Consider the following 24,099-nt stretch of genomic DNA (forward strand, 5'->3'; position numbering starts at 1 on the left):
CTGGCGCAAGTCCCTATTTAGGAAATTTGCAGGGCAGCTACGTGGTCCTCGGTACATACGTTTACGTAGCACTATGCAGTTACACAACAGTCCAGGGACAATGCGGCTTTTGGGCGAGCTGTGCTCCATTCTGTGGATAACTCCAACCCCACCTCCTGAGCTGTAGCTTGTGAATCACCTGCTTGCAATGGACATGAACAATCACTCGAAGAAAAAACGGTTACTCACTTTCTCGTAACTGTTGTTCTTTGAGATGTGTTGTTCATGTCCATTCCAATACCCACCCTCATACCCGTCTGTCGGAATAGTCGGCAAGAAGGAACTGAGGGGTTGGGAGTTGACAGGCCCCTATACTAGGCGCCATGAAGGCGCCACTCCAGGGGGCGCCCAGGCCAACCCTACAGACACTACTAGGGGAAAATCTTCCAGTTGGCGTGCATGCGGCAAGCACACACCTGCTTGGAATGGACATGAATAACACATCTCGAAGAACAACAGTTACGAGAAAGTGAGTAACCGTTTTTTCTGCGTATGTTCAGCTTGCGCTTCAGTGTAATAAGGAGTGGTGTGTGGGTTTTTTTTTTTTTTTTTTTGTTTTAATTTTATTATTTAATGAATAGCAACCTTGCATTAGACTTGTGCTTTGCATGCTTTACGGAGGAAAGCTTGGCCTTTAGTGCATTCTCCGCACTCGTGGATAGGCTTTTGCAAATTAGAAGGTGAAAAAGTCATGGAAGAATTCTTCTGTCATCCTAGCACTGTCGGAACCAGTGTTTAGGTCAGCTTAACATCTCTCAGCAGTGTGGGTTTTTCACATCCCCGAGAGACATAGCTATGACAGCTTTTCAGTGTAGACCAGCCTCAAGGTTAGTATTTGGGTTAATTCCATGTTAGGTAAGGCCAGGTCTACACTATAAACTTGTTTTTTAAAACTGGTATAGCAGTGTGTTAGGGGTGTGACTTTTTATTTGTGATACTTATATTTGTAGAAGTAGTTATACCAGCATAAAAATGATTTTGCTGGTATTAGCTTATTTTGCTCACGGAACCAGTAACGGTATAATTGCAAAAGCATTCTTTTTTGTTTGTATAAGCTGCATCGATGCAAGGGAAGGTTTTTGTTGGTATAGCTTACTCCTGGGGGAATTCTGCTTCAAAAAAATCGTCTGTGCACAATATTTTAAAATTCTGCATTTTTTTTGGAAAAATAACTACGTAATCATGCCAGTTTCATGGTAATTTCAAAATACCTACCAGCAAGCATGTCCGTAACAATATACACACACAATTTTTTTCCCCAGGAGTAGACTATTAAAGAAACCCCTATGACAACCTAGTTCCAATACACCCGAAACCCCTTCCCCCCCTAGAGCCTAGCTGCAGGGTCCCTCCAACCTAGAGCCCAGCTCCTGACTGCCCCCCTGTGTGCTCCCCCACCTCCCGAGCCCAGCCACCCTATCTCCCAGAGGCCAGGGATCCAGAGGGAGAAACAGCCTGATGCTTGGTTCCAAGCTTCTATGGGGTTTCCTGTGTGCCGCCGTCTCCTTCCCTCAGGGCTTGTGGGGAATTGCAGCTGCTAGAAACCCTCTAGGTCCCCCCAGCAGTGTCTTCTATGTGCAAGCTGAGCTCTACTGGGTCCAGCAGCCTTTAGTAGTGGCCAGCAGCACTGCAGCCCATTTCTGTTCAAGAAAGGAAATTCTGTGCTCACATGAATTTCTGCAAAATTCTGCATTGCGCACTGGCACAGAATTCCCCCAGGAGTTGTAGCTGTACCAACAAAACTACTAAGTGTAGATTAGGCCAGATTAATGGAGAGGTTCCATAGTATCTGACTGGTTCAGTCACAGAGACCCCCTTGGGGACTGTCACCTGACGTACTGAGATTACTTCTAAGCCCGTTTTCTCTGCCAGCTTGGGACTTCCAGAACCCTTGTCTTGTTGAGCCAGGCATGCTAGCCTGCTGCAATACAGACCCAGCTCTGGTCCACTCCCCCACGTATATACAGGGTAAACTCATAAATTGTTTGCCCTCTATAACATTGATAGAGAGAGATGCACCCCACGTATTAATCACTTACGCTGAGTTCAATAATAAAAGTGATTTTATTAAGAATAAGAAGTAGGATTTAAGTGGTTTCAAGTAATAACAGACAGAACAAAGTAAGTCACCAAGCAAAATAGAGCAAAGACATGCAAGTATAAGCCTAATACGTTAAGAAACTGATTACAGGTAATATCTCACCCTCAGAGATATTCCAATAAGCTTTTTTCACAGACTAGACTCTTTCCTAGCCCGGGCCCAATCCTTTCCCCTGGTACAGTCCTTGTTAGTTCCAGCATACATCTTAGGTGGAAACTAGGGATGTTCTCATGACTGGCAGCCCCTTTTGTTCTGTTCCACCCCCTTTTACAGCTTTACCCCAAGGCGGGAATCTTTTGTCTCTCTGGGTCCCCACCCCTCATTCTAAATGGAAAAGCACCAGGTTTAAAATGGATTTCAGTATCAGGTGACACGTTCACGTGTCCTGTGAGCAATGTTCCCTCTAATTTTTGGCAGGCCGTGTGCGCAAAAAATTTCTTCTGTGCAAATTTTTGAAGCAGAGTTCAAATTTGTGTGCCATGAGGCAAATGCGTCCAAGCGAGTAAAATGTTTATACGTTATATATATATATTATATATGTGGAATCTGGCTGTGTTGATAGATGGCGAGCGAGTGATGTCAAAAGTCGTCCGTAAATGATATTTCGGCCTTGCTCTGATGTATTTCATTTTTTGTGTGTGCGGGGTTTAGGATCTGTGTGCGCGCACACACACGCGCAGCTTAGAGGGAACAGTGCCTGTGAGACCCCAGCCTCCATTCTTCCAGGGCTGGCCCGCACATACCCAGGAAGGTTTGCAAGTAAACGAAGCCATTTACAACCAACTGTCCGAGTCAGTGGGAGCTATCAAGATTCCAAACCACCATTAATGGCCCACACTTTGCATAAAGCATATTCCAGTTACATCATATTCACACTCATAAGCATATTTCCACAAAACATTATGGAGTACACCATCACAGTATCTTCAAACTGAAAGGTGGAATTGTTTTTTGCAGACTGCTTAAAAGTTTTGTTTCAGGGTGGTCCAGGAAGGGTGTGCTGGTTGCCAGAAAGTAACGTAACATTGGGCTGGAGAGGTTAGATAAGGAATTACTCTAATTATTGAAGCCACTAGCAATGGCACTTCATTCTGTACAGGAGAACTTATATTCATTTTCAGAAGCTGTTGAAGTGTAGAAGATAAAAACTTTTGAAAAGTGACCAGTAGTTACATACTGATGATGAATTAGTTGGGGATTGTTCCTGCTTTGAGCAGGGGGTTGGACTAAATGACCTCCTGAGGTCCCTTCTAACCCTGATATTCTATGATTCTATGTTAATAACAGCGTTCTGAAAGTGTTCTCACCAGGCTTTTAAAACTTATAATTTTTCAGTAAATATGACAGGTTTCAGAGTAACAGCCGTGTTAGTCTGTATTCGCAAAAAGAAAAGGAGTACTTGTGGCACCTTAGAGACTAACCAGTTTATTTGAGCATAAGCTTTCGTGAGCTACAGCTCACTTCATCGGATGCATCTCTAAGTCTCTCAGGTGCCACAAGTACTCCTTTTCTTTTTTCAGTAAATATGATCTTCACATGTGCCAATTTCTACTCAAACAGAAAAAGCCATACTTCTTGAGATGTAGAAGAGATTTATGTTGAAAATGGGCTTCTGTCAATGGTAATTCAACTGCAAGTGAAGTCTCCCTTCATTTCAAGTAATAGTCTCAATGAAATATTGAAAAATTAACAGATATTTAGTGGTGCATGAGTAAATGTTCTTGGAGAAAAGGAGGTTGTGATTGTATAAGTACTGTCTCAGTCAGTTACTGCTTCAGCTTGTTCTGCTGTTTGAATGAATCTTTTAATTGTTTGTCCCTAGTATTGAAAGATTAGAAGTTTAATGGGAGAAGTGAGCTGTAGCTCACGAAAGCTCATGCTCAAATAAATTGGTTAGTCTCTAAGGTGCCACAAGTACTCCTTTTCTTTTTGCGAATACAGACTAACACGGCTGTTACTCTGAAACCTGTAGATTGTAAGCTCTTTGTTGCAGGGCCCATCAGTTTGCTTTCTGTTTGTACAGCAGAAAGCATAATGGGGTTCTAGTCCATGACTAGGACTCGTAGGTAATACAAATAAAGTTACAAAGTTGGCTTTCTTTAAATATTTAATTGTGAAAATCTTGAAAGCATCCTCTGATTTTGAATTGTATATGGTGAGAACTGACTTTTATTATGGACTGTAATTATGTATTGTATTGCATTAAATAGATGTTGATGTCTTACACTGAATAAAATGTTACATTTTTAGACTTGTGCTGATTGAAACTCTAAGGAATTTTTCAGTGTTAACATAAGTAATTGTTGCCTTTGCCTCTACAAATCCTGCATTTGATGGTGCAGGTGGACTGTCAGTTGTAGGCCTGGGGCTAAAAGCCTTTTTATGTTACTTCAGATGTATAAGAAGTTCTGAATAAAATTACACTTTATAGGTCCAGGTTCTAAAACACTCTCTCATGTAAGTAGTCCCATAAAGCGACTTCAAAGATGCTATTGTAAAAATAAACCATAGATCAAAATGCTCCACTTCTCAGACTTCTCCCCTTGCAGACAGGATGCAAACACAGATAACACAACACAGATGTAAATTATGTTGCTTAATGCACAACTGGAAGGTAACAGCCGTGTTAGTCTGTATTTGCAAAAAGAAAAGGAGTACTTGTGGCACCTTTAGAGACTAACCAATTTATTTGAGTATAAGCTTTCGTGAGCTGCAGCTCACTTCATCTGATGCATGTTTGGAAACTGTTCTTCTATGGACAGTGTTATGCAGGAGGTTGAAAAAGATGTCTGGCCTTTGAATCTATGAAAAAACAAATAGAACTTCAAAAGTTCTTTTGTAAAGCCTTTTTCTTCAAAGCATATATCTTGCTTATTCTTGTCTGTAATACACATTTCTGGCCTACTGTTTTAGAAAATGTTTGTATTTTGATTGTTCCTGTCTTGGAGACTTAACTTCACCAAGGTCTCTTAGCACTTGTCTGCTGCTTTCTTATCTTATCTTGGTAATGGACAGATGTCAGGATAACTGTAACCAAGCAAGAGTGTGCAAAGACTTTTAAATCTTTTATAAGCAAGAATATCTTCTATAACCAAGGATCTATTAGAAGCTGAGAAACTGGGAACAATAAAATAGTTTTCTCTGTTGTCTGTACAAATGGGATGCTCTTGTAGAAGTGCAGCAGCAACCATCTGCAAAAGCTTATCACTGATTCTTCCTCCTAAAATGGTTACATTTTAGAGTTTAAAAAAACGAAACCCTCAGACTTAAGTTCACTCACTGTTAATAGGCGAGTCAGTATGGCTAGTCTTCTGGGCCACGAGAGAGCTCAGTGCGCTCTGCTACCTACCTACTATTCCATTATGGATGAAGGGAGTAGGTTACACAAGTAGTGGATTCTGTAATAGTAGCTGGTGCATTAGACCCTTGTAAACCAGCATAATGACAAATTTCAACCTTTATGTACTGGACTAAATTTTTTTGTGCTGAATTTTTTTTGTCAGAGTCTCATCAAGCTCTGTATAAACTGTTACTGTGGCAACATGGTCATCACATTTTTATGTATATAAAGTACATGTAAATATGTACATAACATATTTATGTATATAAAGGTGACAAAAATGGTGGTTTAACATGAGTTGGTCACCCTTGTGTAAAACTATACTTTCTCAAATAAACACAATTTAGTTTAGAGTACGAGTTGAGCTAACCAGGCTCCTGGATATCCGGTTATGAGAGGAAAAACTTACATTAAGAAAGATCACAATCCTTGATGTAGGCCTGGTTTATATCACTAGTTAGTTACAGCTGCTGTTGAACTGTGCTTTAATACAGTTCATATCTTAGAGCTTGTCTATATTTGAAATGCTACAGTGGCACAGCTGTAGTGTGCTGTAGCATTTCAGAGTGGGTGCTGCCTTTGCCAATAGTAGGAGTTCTGTTGGTGTAGGTAATCCCATCTCCCTGAGAGGCAGTAGCTAGGTTGATAGAAGAATTCTTCTGTCAACCTAATGCTGTCTATATTAGGGATTAGGTTGGTTTAACTACATCACTCAGGGGTATGGGTTTTTCACATCCCTGAATGATGTGGGTGGGTAACCTAACTTTTTAGTGTAGATCAGGTCTCATCTAGAGGGATCCTTAATGGGGCAAGTGACCATTACATGTGTAACAGCAACCCCTTGGAGACTGGTAGTTGAATAATTTGGATTTGGGTTCTGTTCTCCAGTCCTAGCCTGATGGGGTGTGCTACAGGTTAACCTGACTCGGAAAATGAATCTTATATTGGCAAATTAGTAAACTTCATCCAGACTTTGGCTGTCATATAGGTGGCAGTGGGGGGTCACATTTCCTGTATGCTCTCTGATTCTGAAAGTACCACAGAAGTTATGACAATTAACAGCCAGGATGCTAGGGACCTGCTCAAGTCCCCTCAAAACTACAGACAAAAGGGAGCTCATGCTACCCTATGAGTCCGCTATACTAGCTGGGACCTTAACATTGTTATGTAGTCAGGCTAAAGTCTGGAACAGGTTTAGGCCTTCAGCACAGTTATAGGGAGCTCTGGAACTAAGTTGTAAGCAGGTCCCTGAAACATTAGCAATGGTGGAAAATAAATTCAGACTTCCTTAGGACAGGCAAAGCTTAACTGTTCAGTGCTGAGTCTGCCATCTTTTCAGGACCATCCTAGCTACTTCTGGTCAGTCGCTCTCTTGTATGCAGATGTTAGCAATTGAGGTCCAGGTTCCTTAACCAGAGAATGGCTTTTATATCAACCGAGGCTACGTGTTGGATACTGCCCTCCAGATGTCAGGTTGGGCACTCTTCCATACTTGATCTATGGTCTGCAATGCTGTCCTACAAGTCATAGTGTGGGGAGGAAACCACGCCAAGCCAATGCATGACTGTGACAACTCTGATTGAGCAAGAGAGTAGTCTTGTGAGCCTGGTTCAGAATCTACCTCTGCTTTGCCCCTAGTTGTTATCAGGGGCTCTTAAGACCCAGTTGCATGCCCAGCCTTCACTGAAGGAAGATGTTGCAACTTTCTAGTTGCAGGGAATTACTTGTTCATCTTAAGGTTTGGAGAAAAGAAAAATAAATCTTCAGCACTATTTTATCCTTTTGAAGCTTCAGAAATGAGTCTGCTGCCCCATGCAGTGTACTGAACATGAGCTGAACACGTGAATGGTCTGCTGTCTGCCCTCTCCCAGCCTTGGTTTTGGAAATGAAATAAGGAATTTTCATACAAAATTTCAAACAGGATGAGAAAAGTGATTCCAGTGTTAAATGTAGCCTCCACTGGAGTACTGTCGAACTGAGCCCCGTAAACATTAGTTGAATTGCCTTTAGCTAATAGTAAAAAGAAAAGGAGTACTTGTGGCACCTTAGCGACTAACCAATTTATTTGAGCATAAGCTTTCATGAGCTACAGCTCACTTCATCGGATGCATACTGTGGAAAGTATAGAAGATCTTTTTATACACACAAAGCATGAAAAAATGGGTGTTTACCTGTAGCTCACGAAAGCTTATGCTCAAATAAATTGGTTAGTCTCTAAGGTGCCACAAGTACTCCTTTTCTTTTTGCGAATACAGACTAACATGGCTGTTACTCTGAAATCTTTAGGTAATAGAAAGTAGACTACGCAAAAAGATGCCTTTGGCTCCCCCTGACTCTAAATGCAAATCTGTCAGGGCCCTTCATTCCCGATTCTGATCTAATCCCACTTGTAAAAATCACAGGCTGTGGGAAACATTATAAACATTATTCCTGTCTAATTTAAATATATTTGGTTGCACACAGCCTTGGGGGGGCGGGGGAAGCCACTAAATTCTATAGCAAATAGGCACATGACTGCTTTCTGAATTCAGCATTGTGCTGAAGACTTTAGTTCTTACATTTCTTCTCTCAACTATAAATGTGTGGAGGAAACAAAATCCAGAATCCTCTACTTTTTGAAAGTATGGTTTTTGGTCTCTGTTCTCCTCAGTGGTCATGATGTAGACAGGGAAGGAGTAGAGAAAATCAGTGGCAGCTAGGAATCCACGACTAATGCTGGTCCAAACCCCAGGGATCTCTGGGCATATTTTTAGTGGGGTTCTCTCCTACACCAGCAGCACAGCCATCACCTCACCAGAGTTATCTGCTGCCTCTGATGGGTGTCAGAGTACAGAAGGAGTATTACTGTTGTTAATGGGGAATCTTGAAACCACTGACCATGGCAACTTGACTTCAGTGTAATAAGGGATGGCCTTGCTGAGTGAAGTAATAACAAGTATATTAGATTCTGGAAAGTATAGATTAGGGAATTAAGAAATCTAGTGAGTATGGGGTCAGGAAGAAGAAATATTAAAATAGGTACATGTGGAAGGAAGCTTGGAAAATCGCACTGTAATTAATTGATATTAGGACAGGTGAAGAGAATCAGAATGACTCTGTAGTCTGGTGATTAGAACATGCACCTACGATGTGGGAGACCCAGTTAGAACATCAGGCGAGTGTGCTACCACTGGGTTATGCTGTTGTGGGTCTCTCTCCATTTTAAGTAGGAGAAAGAGAAAAAGACCCACACCAGCATAACCCAGTGGTAGAACACTTTCCTGCAGTGTTGGAGCCCCAGTTCAAATCCTTTCTATGTTAGGGGTGGGGAATTGAACTTGGGTCACTTCCATCTCAGGTGAGTGCACTAATGACTGGGTTAAAGCTTTCAAGGGAGATACCACCTCTTGCTCTTCCAACTATTTTTGTCAAAAAGCCTTGAAATCTTAAAAAAAAAAAAAAAAATTAATAGAGTCAAAACTAAATGTTTCAATTTGACTCAACTATTTTTACTTACTGTAGATTGCCCCTCCTATGCCCCTAACCTCTGCACTGTGCCTCAGTCCCTACACCCCCTTCACTCCTACCCTCTGAACCACCCTGTTAGGGGCTTATTCCTTCACCCACTTACTTCCCTAGTCCTTCTTGCATGAACAGAGAGCAACAATACCTGAAGTCCAAAGGTGCAAACAATTCAATGTTTATTGGGGTGAACTTCCAGCAAGCATGATTCCAGTTTCCTTCCTTAGTATCCCCCTTCCCAGCTCTGACACCACAGAGCCTTAGACCTGTGGCCCTGTTCCCATTCCTGCCGTTAGCCAAACATGGGTTTTGCCGTTAGCAAAACAATGGGGCACAATGGGGCACAAACATGATTCCAATTCCCCCTTTAGCAAAACATGATTCCAGTTTCCCCATCCCCATTCCCGGTTCCCATTCCCCTCACACACCCACCCACTTCCTGATTGATTGCAGACTATATAGCAAAACTTGAGTTCTGCTTAGCTATACCTTAACCAATCATTTTCCTGAAATTTAACTAACCAATCCTAACATATTGTAACATGATTATGTAACCAGTTATATCCCACCACCTTAATTAGTTTACACCCAGCAAAATTAATTATACAGCAGACAGGAACAATCACAGAACCAGACAGAGATTATACAGACAAACAATGGCAAAGTGGGAACTATAATGACAAAACAATACAGAAGTGAGGATTTCACATCTCAGCTATTGATAAGTGAGTTCTTGCCAGACAGGATGCTATCAAACTAAGTTTCCTTTTACATCTTCTAGGCACTTCCCTTTCTCTGGAGGTGATAGGCATTATCAGGACAGGATTGTATTCCTAACAGCCCAATAGCACCTTATTTCAATGTGACTAGGTTGGAGTGTGAGGAGGTGACCTGTCGCTTCCCAGCTTATGGCTGCCTCTGTTGCTTAGCCGAAGGTCTTAGCCTAAGAACAGGGCCTCAGACTGTCACAGTAAGAGAAGGAGATTACACCAGCAGACAGTGATTTTGATTCTTTCTTTTATACCTCTATAACTAGCCAAGTGATAAGAATACACCTAGATTCTTAGAGTATAGGCCTTTACAGACAGGCCTGAATATCTATATCCTAACAAAAAGAAAAGGAGCCACAAGTACTCCTTTTCTTTTTGAGAATGCAGACTAACACAGCTGTTACTCTGAAATATATCCTAACACTCCCTCCTGTACCCCTAACCCTTGCACTGTGCCCCCTTCACCTGTAACCCCTGAACCTCCCTCCTACGCCCCTAATCCCTGCATTGTGCCCCATTTACCCCAACCTCTGTCCCCATCCTGCACTCCTAACCCCTGCACTGTGCCCCCTGCACCCCAACCTCTGCATCTCCCTCTTGCACCCACGCGGGGAAACTGGCCTGGATTTTTGGAGCTGCTGGCATTGTTGCTCACTCCCTGCTTGGACTGCTGCTCCTCCACCCTGCAGACTTCTAAGGGGCTTGGGTAGGGGGAGCAAGGAGCTATGTCAGGGCTCCCTGCATCAGGGTCACTTTCCCCGCCTGGGCTGTCTAAGGAACGGGCAGGAGAGCAGCAGCTCCTGATGCCTCACAGCACAGCCCAGGTGGGGAAAGTGACCTGGATGCAGGGAGCCCTGCTGGTGTGTGTGTGTGGGTGTAGGTGTAGGAGCAGGCTTTAAGAAAGCCCTGAATGTCTGGAGCCTGAAGGCTTGTTCAGACACAAGTTGCTGCCGGCAGCTCTGGACCCAGAGAAGCAACAGCACACACAGATTCCCCCTGCCCCATCACTCCAGCTCAGTGGAGACTGGGTACATGGGGAGGGGGACACATGACATTAATCCCCTCCCCCACTGCACAGTAGACAGGAGGATGCTCCCAGTCCAGAGTGGCCTGGGGCGGCTCCAGGGGAGGCCGGGGAAGGAGCAGAGGTGGCTGCACATGGCAGTGGAGCGGGGTCGGGTGGGGTGTGTCGGGGCTGGGGGGGAGCATGGCACCTCTGCTCCGGAGAAGTCACCTGGCTCAGCTGGTCGTCCAGCTGGCCCCTGTAGCTTGGTTCCCTCCCCCCACTCCAGATGCTGCTGCCTCCGCCTGCCTGCGCCTGCCTGCTTGCTGCCTCGCAGGTCAGGTAGGAATCAGACAAATCGTGTGCATGGTGACTGCCCTGGGCCACTGCCTGGACTGCCCACCCCCAGGGCTGGCCCTGCGAAAAATCCATTATGCATCCAACTCTTATAAAATGGTTTTCTCTGAGTTCTTTTGTATCAGTTAGAGAACTGTCTCCATGTTGTGTTAAGTGGTTTTTAACCCTGTTGGCCGGCACTGATTCATTTTATTTAGATTTTTTTTCAGAAGCCTTTATCAAGGTAAAGAGGAACTGCCAGGGAAGCCTATATTGTATTCATAAGAAAAAACAGAAACCGCTAATTATGAGGACCCCAGGCTTTTCACTCTTTGTATGAATTGAATTAATTTTGTATGTTGTCTTCTATAACAATAGTATTTCTGAAACACATTTAAAATTAAAAGAATTAAATACAGGACAGCAGTTATTAAATTACATAAAAACAACAAGAAAACGAGTACTTGTGGCACCTTACAGACTAACAAATTTATTTGAGCATAAACTTTCGTGAGCTACAGCTCACTTCATCGGATGCTCAAATAAATTTGTTAGTCTGTAAGGTGCCACAAGTACTTGTTTTCTTTTTGCGAATACAGACTAACACGGCTGCTACTCTGAAACCTATAAAAACAGTGATATTGTTAACCTTTTGACTCGGTGGTTAAATTTGACAGCAATGTGAAATTAGGAAGCAGACCTGGTTACCAGAATAATCTCAGTGCCATTCTAAATATACCTCAATGTAAACAATGCCACTACCTCACCAAAATAATTAATTATGAAACAAGAATTTGACTATAGAAAACAAGTACATCATTACATGAATATTAGAAGTGTGATGCTCTTGCAAAAAAGGCAGATATCATTCTGTGATGAATTAACACGAGTGTTGTATGTAAGATATGGAAGGTAATTGTTCCACTCTACTCAGCATTGGTGGAGCCTCAGCTAGAGTACTGTGTCCAGTTTTGGGTACCACACTTTGTGAACAAATTGGAGAGATTCCAGAGGAGAGCAACAAAAAAGATAAGAATTTTAGAAAACATGACATATGAGAAAAGGTTGAAGGAGTTTGGCATGTTTAATCTAGAGAAGAGAGGCTCTTGGGGAGGGAGAGGGAGAACACAGGCTTCAGATATTTCAGAAGCTGTTATAAAGAGGATGGTGATCAATCGTTCTCCATGTCCAGTGAGGATAGGACAAGAAGGAATCTATTTAGTTTGCAGCAAGGGAGGTTTAGGTTGGATATTAAGGAAAAATTTCTAACTATGCGGATAATAAAGCACTGGAACAGGTTATTTAGGGAGGCTGTAGATTAGATTCCTGTCCTTGGTGGTTTTGAAGAACAGGTTAAACAAACATCTGTCAGGGATGGTCTAGGTATAAGTAATCCTGCCTAAGTGTGGGGGGATGGACTAGATCAGTGCTACTCAAAGTGGTGGTCCGTGGACCGGCACCAGACCGCAAGCCATCGGCTGCTGGTCTGTGTGCACATTGGAAAAAAAAATTGCCAGTCCCCCACATCAAATAGCTTGAGAAGCACTGGACTAGATAACCTCTTGAGATCCCTTCCAGCTCTACAGTTCTGTGGTTCTTTTCCTCAGGTCTGTAGGAAAATCAGTGATGATATTTTTCTACAAAACAGTACAGGTGACTTAGCTATGTACAAGATTTGAAGTTCTGTTGCATTCCACCTGTCTTACACTTGGTGGTATACAAAGTGTTTTTTCTTTGGTTTTAAAGCCAGTTTCTTCAACTTCAGCAGTACTTGACAATATGTTAATTTAAAGACTCCTTTCTAAGTACAGGCAACCAGAAACACCAGCATTTTTACAAAGAACATATGTGGATTTGTGTCCTACGGTCATGCAGGAGACTGAAAACTAAGTTTGCACTTTCAGAGTTTCCTTCAGAGTCTTCCTTGGAGATGGTGTGATGGTAGCAGGGATGCTGTACCACAAAAAGACTTGATCCATGTGGATTTCAGAGGTGCAGAAAGTGGCCATCTCCCTGTAAAACTATCTGGCTCCATCATTGGCAATTTCCTTCAGAACCAGATCCTTCTTGCATTCTTCTCCCCCCACCCATCCTCCCAAAAAATGGTCAACAGTACCAACAGTATCGAGGAGAACAGCTGGCAAGCTAATATTGAACGGATCCTTTTAATTTACTCACTGAAGTCCTATGGGTTTGGTTGGCCTATTTTTATCTCCCTAATTGTGGCTCTCATCCCCCTTAGAGTGACTTCCCCTTCATACCACTGCTATCTTTATTCACCTGCATTTTATCTGCTTTATCCATGCAGTGGACAGTGTGGTGTGATTTTTTTTTTCTTCCCCAAAGGTTTCAGTATATAGATCCTGAAATATCCTGAAATAACTTTTTAGGAAGGATGGATTTTCAGAGTCAGTATGAAATTATCAGTGACTGTTCTTTTAGAAAAAAGAAAAGGAGGACTTGTGGCACCTTAGAGACTAACAATTTATTTGAGCATAAGCTTTCGTGAGCTACAGCTCACTTCATCGGATGCATTCAGTGGAAAATACAGTGGGGAGATTTATATACACAGAGAACATGAAACAATGGGTGTTACCATACACACTGGAAGGAGAATGATCAGGTAAGGTGAGCTATTACCGGGTGGGGGGGACCGACCTTTTGTAGTGATAATCGAGGTGGGGCATTTCCAGCGGTTGACAAGAACGTCTGAGGAACAGCAGCGGGGGGGGCGGGGGGGGGGAACACATGGGGAAATAGTTTTACTTTGTGTAATGATACATCCACTCCCAGTCTTTATTCAGGTCTAAGTTAATTGTATTCAGTTTGCAAATTAATTCCAATTCAGCAGTCTCTCTTTGGAGTCTGTTTTGAAGTTTTTTTGTTGAAGAATGCCACTTTTAGGTCTGTAATCGAGTGACCAAAGAGATTGAAGTGTTCTCCGACTGGTTTATGAATGTTATAATTCTTGACATCTGATTTGTGTCCATTTATTCTTTTACGTAGATACTGTCCAGTTTGGCCTATGTACATGGCAGAGGGGCATTGCTGGCACATGATGGCGTATATCACCTTGGTAGATGTGCAGGTGAACGAGCCTCTGATAGTGTGGCTGATGTGAGTAAGCCCTATGATTGTGTCCCCTGAATAGATATGTGGACACAATTGGCAGTGGGCTTTGTTGCAAGGATAGGTTCGTGGGTTAGTGGTTCTGTTGTGTAGTGTGTGGTTGCTGGTGAGTATTTGCTTCAGGTTGGGGGGTTGTCTGTAAGCAAGGACTGGTCTGTCTCCCAAGATCTGTGAGAGTGATGGGTCGTCCTTCAGGATACATTGTAGATCCTTGAAGATGCGTTGGAGAGGTTTTAGTTGGGGGCTGAAGGTGATGGCTAGTGGCGTTCTGTTATTTTCTTTGTTAGGCCTGTCCTGTAGTAGGTGACTTCTGGGTACTCTTCTGGCTCTGTCAGTCTGTTTCTTCACTTCAGCAGCTGGGTATTGTACTTGTAAGAATGCTTGATAGAGATCTTGTAGGTGTTTGTCTCTGTCTGAGGGGTTGGAGCAAATGCGGTTGTATCGTAGAGCTTGGCTGTAGACAATGGATCGTGTGGTGTGTCCTGGATGGAAGCTGGAGGAATGTAGGTTAGTATAGCGGTCAGTAGGTTTCCAGTGTAGGGTGGTGTTTATGTGACCATCGCTTATTAGCACCGTAGTGTCCCGGAATTGGATCTCTTGTGTGGACTGGTCCAGGCTGAGGTTGATGGTAGGATGGAAATTGTTGAAATCATGGTGGAATTCCTCAAGGGCTTCTTTTCCATGGGTCCAGATGATGAAGATGTCATCAATGTAGCGCAAGGTAGAGTAGGGACATTAGGGGACGAGAGGTGAGGAAGCGTTGTTCTAAGTCAGCCATAAAAATGTTGGCATACTGTGGGGCCATGTGGGTACCTATAGCAGTGCTGCTGATTTGAAGGTATACATTGTCCCTAAATGTGAAATAGTTATGGGTGAGGACACAGTCACAAAGTTCAGCCACCAAGTTTGCCGTGACATTATCAGGGATACTGTTCCTGACGGCTTGTAGTCCATCTTTGTGTGGAATGTTGGTGTAGACGCCTTCTACATCCATAGTGGCCAGGATGGTGTTTTCAGGAAGATCACCGATGGATTGTAGTTTCCTCAGGAAGTCAGTGGTGTCTCGAAGATAGCTGGGAGTGCTGGTAGCGTAGGGCCTGAGGAGGGAGTCTACATTGCCAGACAATCCTGCTGTCAGGGTGCCAATGCCTGAGATGATGGGGCGTCCAGGATTTCCATATTTATGGATCTTGGGTAGCAGATAGAATACCCCAGGTCAGGGTTCCAGGGGTGTGTCTGTGCGGATTTGTTCTTGTGCTTTTTCAGGTTCACTTGTGCTTTTTTTTATATATGTCAAATACTCACTCTGTTTTTTTCTTCTTTTCTAATTCACCTTTTTTTTAAAAAATCCTCAGCTTTCTTAGCTCGGTTGGTCTGAGACACAAGGTTTTGACTTGTACAAAAGTCAGTAATTTATGGTGGTATTCAGGTTCCTAGTCCTTTGCTGAAAGCATTAGTACTTAGCCAACACTAGCTATCAGGTAATCCCCACAACTGTTTCAACTGTTACTCTGAGGGTCGTGCACCAAAGTGGGATGAGCTGGAAAGTCATAGTACTACCGCCATGCTTTTTTAAAAAGAAAAAAGTTCTTGGTACAATAGTCAGGGTTTTTTTCCTGAATGATCACAGGCTGGAAAGGAACAGCTTTTCATTCTGCAGGTCCACCAGCCTGACAGTGAGAAATGAAACTTGCATGTGGATATATGTGTCCATATCATTTTTAAGGGAAAGGTAGCAGATTTGTTAGTCTCTAAGGTGCCACTAGTACTCCTTTTCTTTTTGCGAAACAGACTAACACGGCTGCTACTCTGAAACGTAGCAGATCATGTATCCAGAATAAACTACAGTGATCCCATTTGTTCTAAGTTTATTTGTACATAAAATGAATGGTGTTACACTGAATAAATACAAAATGAAATTTACACATTTAGCCAAAAGACATCACTAGTTAGTGGGAGTCAGATCACCCACCCTCTCAGAAGGACTGACTGGATCAGAGATTTGCAACAGGTACTTCCTGTACATAAAACTACCTACAGATTGGGAGGGCAGATTAGAAGAATTTAATGTACTCTGGGATCTCTTCATTGCATTAACTATTGTAAAAAGGTAGTTCTGACTCTCTCATGACTGACCTGTAACTTTGAAGAAAAACTGGTTCATTTCATTCTTTTGAACATAAAGTATTGAAATTTCATACTTAGCGTGACAGATGTGGAATTGCTATGTATTAATGTATAAATACTGATATAATTTTGTGAGCATTGTATGTGATCTGATCAGTGAGGTAAAATTACTGTATAACTGTGGTTTCAGAGTAACAGCCGTGTTAGTCTGTATTCGCAAAAAGAAAAGGAGGACTTGTGGCACCTTAGAGACTAACCAATTTATTTGAGCATGAGCTTTCGTGAGCTACAGCTCACTTCATCAGATGCATACCGTGGAAACTGCAGCAGACTTTATATATACACAGAGAATATGAAACAATACCTCCTCCCACCCCACTGTCCTGCTGGTAATAGCTTATCTAAAGTAATCATCAGGTTAGGCCATTTCCAGCACAAATCCAGGTTTTCTCACCCTCCACCCCCCCACACAAATTCACTCTCCTGCTGGTGATAGCCCATCCAAAGTGACAACTCTTTACACAATGTGCATGATAATCAAGTTAGGCCATTTCCTGCACAAATCCAGGTTCTCTCACTCCCTCACCCCCCTCCAAAAACCCACCCCCATACACACACAAACTCACTCTCCTGCTGGTAATCATAGAATCATAGAATCATAGAATATCAGGGTTGGAAGGGACCCCTGAAGGTCATCTAGTCCAACCCCCTGCTCGAAGCAGGACCAATTCCCAGTTAAATCATCCCAGCCAGGGCTTTGTCAAGCCTGACCTTAAAAACTTCCAAGGAAGGAGATTCCACCACCTCCCTAGGCAACGCATTCCAGTGTTTCACCACCCTCTTAGTGAAAAAGTTTTTCCTAATATCCAATCTAAACCTCCCCCACTGCAACTTGAGGCCATTACTCCTCGTTCTGTCATCTGCTACCATTGAGAACAGTCTAGAGCCATCCTCTTTGGAACCCCCTTTCAGGTAGTTGAAAGCAGCTATCAAATCCCCCCTCATTCTTCTCTTCTGCAGGCTAAACAATCCCAGCTCCCTCATAAGTCATGTGTTCTAGACCCCTAATCATTTTTGTTGCCCTTCGCTGGACTCTCTCCAATTTATCCACATCCTTCTTGTAGTGTGGGGCCCAAAACTGGACACAGTACTCCAGATGAGGCCTCACCAATGTCGAATAGAGGGGGACGATCACGTCCCTCGATCTGCTCGCTATGCCCCTACTTATACATCCCAAAATGCTATTGGCCTTCTTGGCAACAAGGGCACACTGCTGACTCATATCCAGCTTCTCGTCCACTGTCACCCCTAGGTCCTTTTCCGCAGAACTGCTGCCTAGCCATTCGGTCCCTAGTCTGTAGCGGTGCATTGGATTCTTCCGTCCTAAGTGCAGGACCCTGCACTTATCCTTATTGAACCTCATCAGATTTCTTTTGGCCCAATCCTCCAATTTGTCTAGGTCCTTCTGTATCCTATCCCTCCCCTCCAGCGTATCTACCACTCCTCCCAGTTTAGTATCGTCCGCAAATTTGCTGAGAGTGCAATCCACACCATCCTCCAGATCATTTATGAAGATATTGAACAAAACCGGCCCCAGGACCGACCCCTGGGGCACTCCACTTGACACCGGCTGCCAACTAGACATGGAGCCATTGATCACTAATAGCTCATCCAAACTGACCACTCTACAAGTTTAAATCCAAGTTAAACCAGAACATCGGGGGGGGGGGGGGGAGGAGGAAAAAACAAGAGGAAATAGGCTACCTTGCATAATGACTTAGCCACTCCCAGTCTCTATTTAAGCCTAAATTAATAGTATCCAATTTGCAAATGAATTCCAATTCAGCAGTTTCTCGCTGGAGTCTGGAATTGAAGTTTTTTTGTTTTAAGATAGCGACCGTCATGTCTGTGATTGCGTGACCAGAGAGATTGAAGTGTTCTCCGACTGGTTTATGAATGTTATAATTCTTGACATCTGATTTGTGTCCATTTATTCTTTTACGTAGAGACTGTCCAGTTTGACCAATGTACATGGCAGAGGGGCATTGCTGGCACATGATGGCATAAATCACATTGGTGGATGTGCAGGTGAACGAGCCTCTGATAGTGTGGCTGATGTTATTAGGCCCTGTGATGGTGTCCCCTGAATAGATATGTGGGCACAATTGGCAACGGGCTTTGTTGCAAGGATAAGTTCCTGGGTTAGTGGTTCTGTTGTGTGGTATGTGGTTGTTGGTGAGTATTTGCTTCAGGTTGCGGGGCTGTCTGTAGGCAAGGACTGGCCTGTCTCCCAAGATTTGTGAGAGTGTTGGGTCATCCTTTAGGGTAGGTTGTAGATCCTTAATAATGCGTAGACTCCCTCCTCAGGCCCCACGCTACCAGCACTCCCAGCTACCTTCGAGACACCACTGACTTCCTGAGGAAACTTCAATCCATCGGTGATCTTCCTGATAACACCATCCTGGCCACTATGGATGTAGAAGCCCTCTACACCAACATTCCACACAAAGATGGACTACAAGCCGTCAGGAACACTATCCCCGATAATGTCACGGCTAACCTGGTGGCTGAACTTTGTGACTTTGTCCTTACCCATAACTATTTCACATTTGGGGACAATGTATACCTTCAGATCAGCGGCACTGCTATGGGTACCCGCATGGCCCCACAGTATGCCAACATTTTTATGGCTGATTTAGAACAACGCTTCCTCAGCTCTCGTCCCCTAAAGCCCCTACTCTACTTACGCTATATTGATGACATCTTCATCATCTGGACCCATGGAAAAGAAGCCCTTGAGGAATTCCACCATGATTTCAACAATTTCCATCCCACCACCAACCTCAGCCTGGTCCAGTCCACACAAGAGATCCACTTCCTGGACACTACAGTGCTAATAAACAATGGTCACATAAACACCACCCTATACCGGAAACCTACTGACCGCTATTCCTACCTGCATGCCTCCAGCTTTCACCCTGACCACACCACACGATCCATCGTCTACAGCCAAGCTCTGCGATACAACCGCATTTGCTCCAACCCCTCAGACAGAGACAAACACCTACAAGATCTCTGTCAAGCTTTCTTACAACTACAATACCCACCTGCGGAAGTAAAGAAACAGATTGATAGAGCCAGAAGAGTTCCCAGAAGTTACCTACTACAGGACAGGCCTAACAAAGAAAATAACAGAACTCCACTAGCCGTCACCTTCAGCCCCCAACTAAAACCCCTCCAACGCATTATTAAGGATCTACAACCTATCCTAAAGGATGACCCAACACTCTCACAAATCTTGGGAGACAGGCCAGTCCTTGCCTACAGACAGCCCCGCAACCTGAAGCAAATACTCACCAACAACCACATACCACACAACAGAACCACTAACCCAGGAACTTATCCTTGCAACAAAGCCCGTTGCCAATTGTGCCCACATATCTATTCAGGGGACACCATCACAGGGCCTAATAACATCAGCCACACTATCAGAGGCTCGTTCACCTGCACATCCACCAATGTGATTTATGCCATCATGTGCCAGCAATGCCCCTCTGCCATGTACATTGGTCAAACTGGACAGTCTCTACGTAAAAGAATAAATGGACACAAATCAGATGTCAAGAATTATAACATTCATAAACCAGTCGGAGAACACTTCAATCTCTCTGGTCACGCAATCACAGACATGACAGTCGCTATCTTAAAACAAAAAAACTTCAAATCCAGACTCCAGCGAGAAACTGCTGAATTGGAATTCATTTGCAAATTGGATACTATTAATTTAGGCTTAAATAGAGACTGGGAGTGGCTAAGTCATTATGCAAGGTAGCCTATTTCCTCTTCTTTTTTCCTACCCTCCCCCCCCCCCGGATGTTCTGGTTTAACTTGAATTTAATCTTGGAGAGTGGTCAGTTTGGATGAGCTGTTACCAGCAGGAGAGTGAGTTTGTGTGTGTATGGGGGTGGGTTTTTGGAGGGGGGTGAGGGAGTGAGAGAACCTGGATTTGTGCAGGAAATGGCCTAACTTGATTATCATGCACATTGTGTAAAGAGTTGTCACTTTGGATGGGCTATCACCAGCAGGAGAGTGAATTTGTGTGGGGGGGTGGAGGGTGAGAAAACCTGGATTTGTGCTGGAAATGGCCTAACCTGATGATTACTTTAGATAAGCTATTACCAGCAGGACAGTGGGGTGGGAGGAGGTATTGTTTCATATTCTCTGTGTATATATAAAGTCTGCTGCAGTTTCCACGGTATGCATCTGATGAAGTGAGCTGTAGCTCACGAAAGCTCATGCTCAAATAAATTGGTTAGTCTCTAAGGTGCCACAAGTACTCCTTTTCTTTTTGTATAACTGTGGTGGATTATTGGAATATCCTATATGAATGTATTGATCTGTCTTAATGGGTCTGTGGGAAGAAGAAAGGAACACAATAGAGCTAGATAAGGACACCCCAGTACACACTTGAAAAACAATGGGACAAACTGTTAGTTTCAAGGTGCCAGTCTCCATCAAAATGCATGCCTTGTTTGGCAAAGCTAGGAGCCTGGAGATCAAAAGAAAACACTGTTATAAAGTCCTTCACAGAGTAGGGAGGGTGTCACTTGCCAGAAGCTGTCTAGGGAGATAAGCTGCCAGAGTGAGAGAGAAAGGGAGAGACTCTGCTGAGAGAGTCTAAAGCAGTTCGGCCTTCCTGGATCCAAGGAATGGTAACCCTTAGGGTAAAGCTAGATATGTTTTATTGTTTTAAGATTTGTTTTTTTCTGAACTGTTTTTGTTCTAAATAAATACTGTAAGGAGGCTGCCTGGTCACTGTGTAAACCACTGTCAAGAATTTCAGGGTATCAGCCTGTTAGGCGTGTTAAGGAGATCATAGGTTAGTACCAGGAGTCTACTACTTAGAACAGTGGTCCACAAATTGTGGGATGCGCCCCCATAGGGAGACATGGAGGAATGTTAGGGTAGGTATGGCAGGGCCCTGGCTAGCCCCCACAGGGAGTGGGGAGGGAGGACCACCCAGCCCTGTTCTGCCCCAAGGCTGCCCCACTTCCAGCCCCAGCTGCAGCCCCAGCCACCGCCTCGGCTCGTGGCCCCGGACCTTCGCCTCAGATCTCGACCCTAACCTCGGCCCTGCTCCTGGCTCTGGCCCCGGCTGGAGCTCCGGGCCCCTGAGGTCCTAGCCTCCGGCTCTGACCACGGCCCACATCTGGCCCTGACTGCGGCTCCTGACCCTGGCCCTGCTCCCAGTCCTGGCTCCCAGGCAGGGAGGGCGGTGGGAGAGACAGATATATTTTGTTACGGGTAAGGGGAGACGTGACAGAAAAAGTTGGGGGACCATGATCTAGAAGCTGGTCTGAGAGTTGGGAGAATTCCATCCAGAGCTAGATGATGACTAGAGCCCTGAGACCAGAAGGAGGGGAGGGTGCTCTCAAAGAAACCTGGAGGGGTCAGAGGTGCAATTAGGTTGGTAACTGTGATTCTTGGTATCACTATTTTTGTAGTACTTTACCAAGTTTCAAGTGATTTAAGATACTCAGAGCTATAATGTTATACGGATTCTTAATTTTGCCTCTGTGCTTTTTTAATATTTTGCTATGTGTTGGAGCAAGAGAATGACAGAGTTTATTATTTTAGCCTGGGATTTTTAAAAGCGCTTTACTTCAGTGATATTTGGGGACCTAACTCCCTCAGTCTCCTTTGAAAGTTCAAGTCCTAAACACTAATTCTGGAATGTGCCTTTCGTTTAAAACTCTGCAATGAAACTCAATAAAAATAAATAATAAAAATCCCTAGGTAGAGTCAATGTACCTTGTTAAAGAAATCCTGCAACTTTTGTTCTGTTTTTGAAATAAAGGATTGTAACTCTGCATTCAAGTGAACAATAACTTTGTGTATCTGTAAAAAGAAAAGGAGTACTTGTGGCACCTTAGAGACGAACAAATTTATTTGCGCATAAGCTTTCGTGAGCTACAGCTCAGCCTGCATTCACACATTCAGTGGATCTGAATGCATCCGATGAAGTGAGCTGTTTGTGAGAGAGAAGAGGGGAAGTCAATAAGAAAACAAGTTATTTAAAAAAAATGACTTCGTGTTAGGACTACAGTGGGTGCTTTTATAAAATAAAACATTAACAGGCTTCAGTGGACTGCTTTGTAAACACTTTAACCTTTCATAAATACCAAGTAATTGGGCTACATGCAGAAATGATGGTGGTTTGAGGTAATTCACCCTCCACCACAAGAGTATATGATATATGTGTTCAGGCCGGTTTAGTGATTACAGTCCCTGTTGATGTAGTTAGATGAGGATCCCTATGCCTGCCTCCAGGCTTTTCACACCAGCCTATGTGGGTATACAGCCACACCCCTTTTTCATAGCCATGCAGTCTGCTGCTTCCCCATACAGCACCAGTCCAGGGTTTAAGCAGTATGAAGGGCCTTCACTTGGTCTTTTGCACCACAAATGAATTTTAGCTGTCGAGAAATTTAAAATACCTTAACAGTATCCATATTAAAAAAACTAATTTTTAATCCAGTAAATGTTTGTCATTGAAATGTAGTATATGATTTGATACCTGTACTATCCTTGAAACATGTGAGTAACAAGAATATAGTTTGCCATAGTTGCCCTGGATTTTAATCCTTTTTTATTTTAGGGCTTGTGTATGTGGTGTGGCAATGCGTATGATGGGTCTGATTTCTAAAGTGCACTAAAATGTACATTAATTGAGCGGTGTAGACCCTGCTGATGTGCACTAAAAATTCCTTAGTGTGTTTTAATGTAGCAATAGACAAGCCCTCATTAATTGACTGTCAAAAATCTCATGTATGTTCATCCCCCTAAAGTGTCATTCATGATCTTCTTAGAAGCCACTGAATGAAATGCAAGTTAATGAATAACACAATAGAAATTGTTTCATTATACCCATGATGGAAAAGAGCCATCTAATTCATGGACGTGATGTCAGACTTGAGAGTCAGCCGGTTAGAAACTTATTCATGTTTCCACTGCTCAAACAGCTGCCTCTCTGGTGGCATTCCCAGGGCTAGCTACTCAGCCTACATTGACAGTTCAACCCAGGCTGCCAGAGTGTTAGCACAAAGCTGCTCTGGTGTCAGTTTTAAGAAGAGCCAAGAGGAATGCACAGAAGTATTGTTCAGAAGCTTGAAGGAAGTTGGCATCGAAGAGAGGGAATGGAGCCATCTGTAGTGGAACAGGGAGGGTTGTAGAAGAAGGTCATGTCTGTGAACAGTTTTAACATGGATCAAGCAAGAATAATGCCACTTTTTTCAATTATTAGTTATTCCATCATGATTTTTATAGTGTTAGGAGGCAAAGATAAAAAGCTGTCCCACAAATCCACCCTCAAAATGTTCCATCTTTTTCATAATAGTACAACCTTTCTATATACTTTTTTCACCAGTCGTCAAAGATAGACCCTTTTATCTCAAATAAGTTTTTAAAGAGGTGAGAAGCTTGAAGTATGTTCATCTTTTTTCTCATCAGACTCTAACTTGAAACAGATATTATAGGTGGATTCCGTAGCAACACACATTGTTGACTAACATTTTCCATTATAAGACCCTGTTTTCACTTGCTTACAACTTGTCAAAACTTGAGTTGTTCAGACTGAAATTTTCAAAGTTGGGTGACTGCCTCAGGCTGATTATATATGTAAAATAAGGGTTCAGCAAAAGTGGTCTAGCCATTCTGAGAATGAAGTTAGGGAAAAATGTTACAAAATTCTTAT

General features: G+C 43.3%; 1 protein-coding gene across 13 annotated transcripts in view; it reads left to right on the top strand.

The window, feature by feature from the left end:
- MTMR3 (myotubularin related protein 3) overlaps window positions 1–24,099 on the top strand; it is a 233,500-nt gene that overhangs the window by 34,651 nt on the left and 174,750 nt on the right. Inside the window, exon 1 of one of the 13 annotated variants that reach the window (XM_077835114.1) lies at window positions 258–508. The exons of 10 other annotated variants lie outside the window; for them this stretch is intronic. The gene's annotated coding sequence lies outside the window, so the exon portion shown is untranslated. Of the gene's footprint in view, window positions 1–257; window positions 509–20,959; window positions 21,071–24,099 lie in introns of those variants that run through there. 2 more of the 13 variants (XM_077835113.1, XM_077835111.1) reach the window with 2 other exon arrangements.

This window comes from Eretmochelys imbricata, chromosome 15 (assembly GCF_965152235.1).
Source record: "Eretmochelys imbricata isolate rEreImb1 chromosome 15, rEreImb1.hap1, whole genome shotgun sequence".
NCBI classification, from domain to species: domain Eukaryota; kingdom Metazoa; phylum Chordata; order Testudines; family Cheloniidae; genus Eretmochelys; species Eretmochelys imbricata.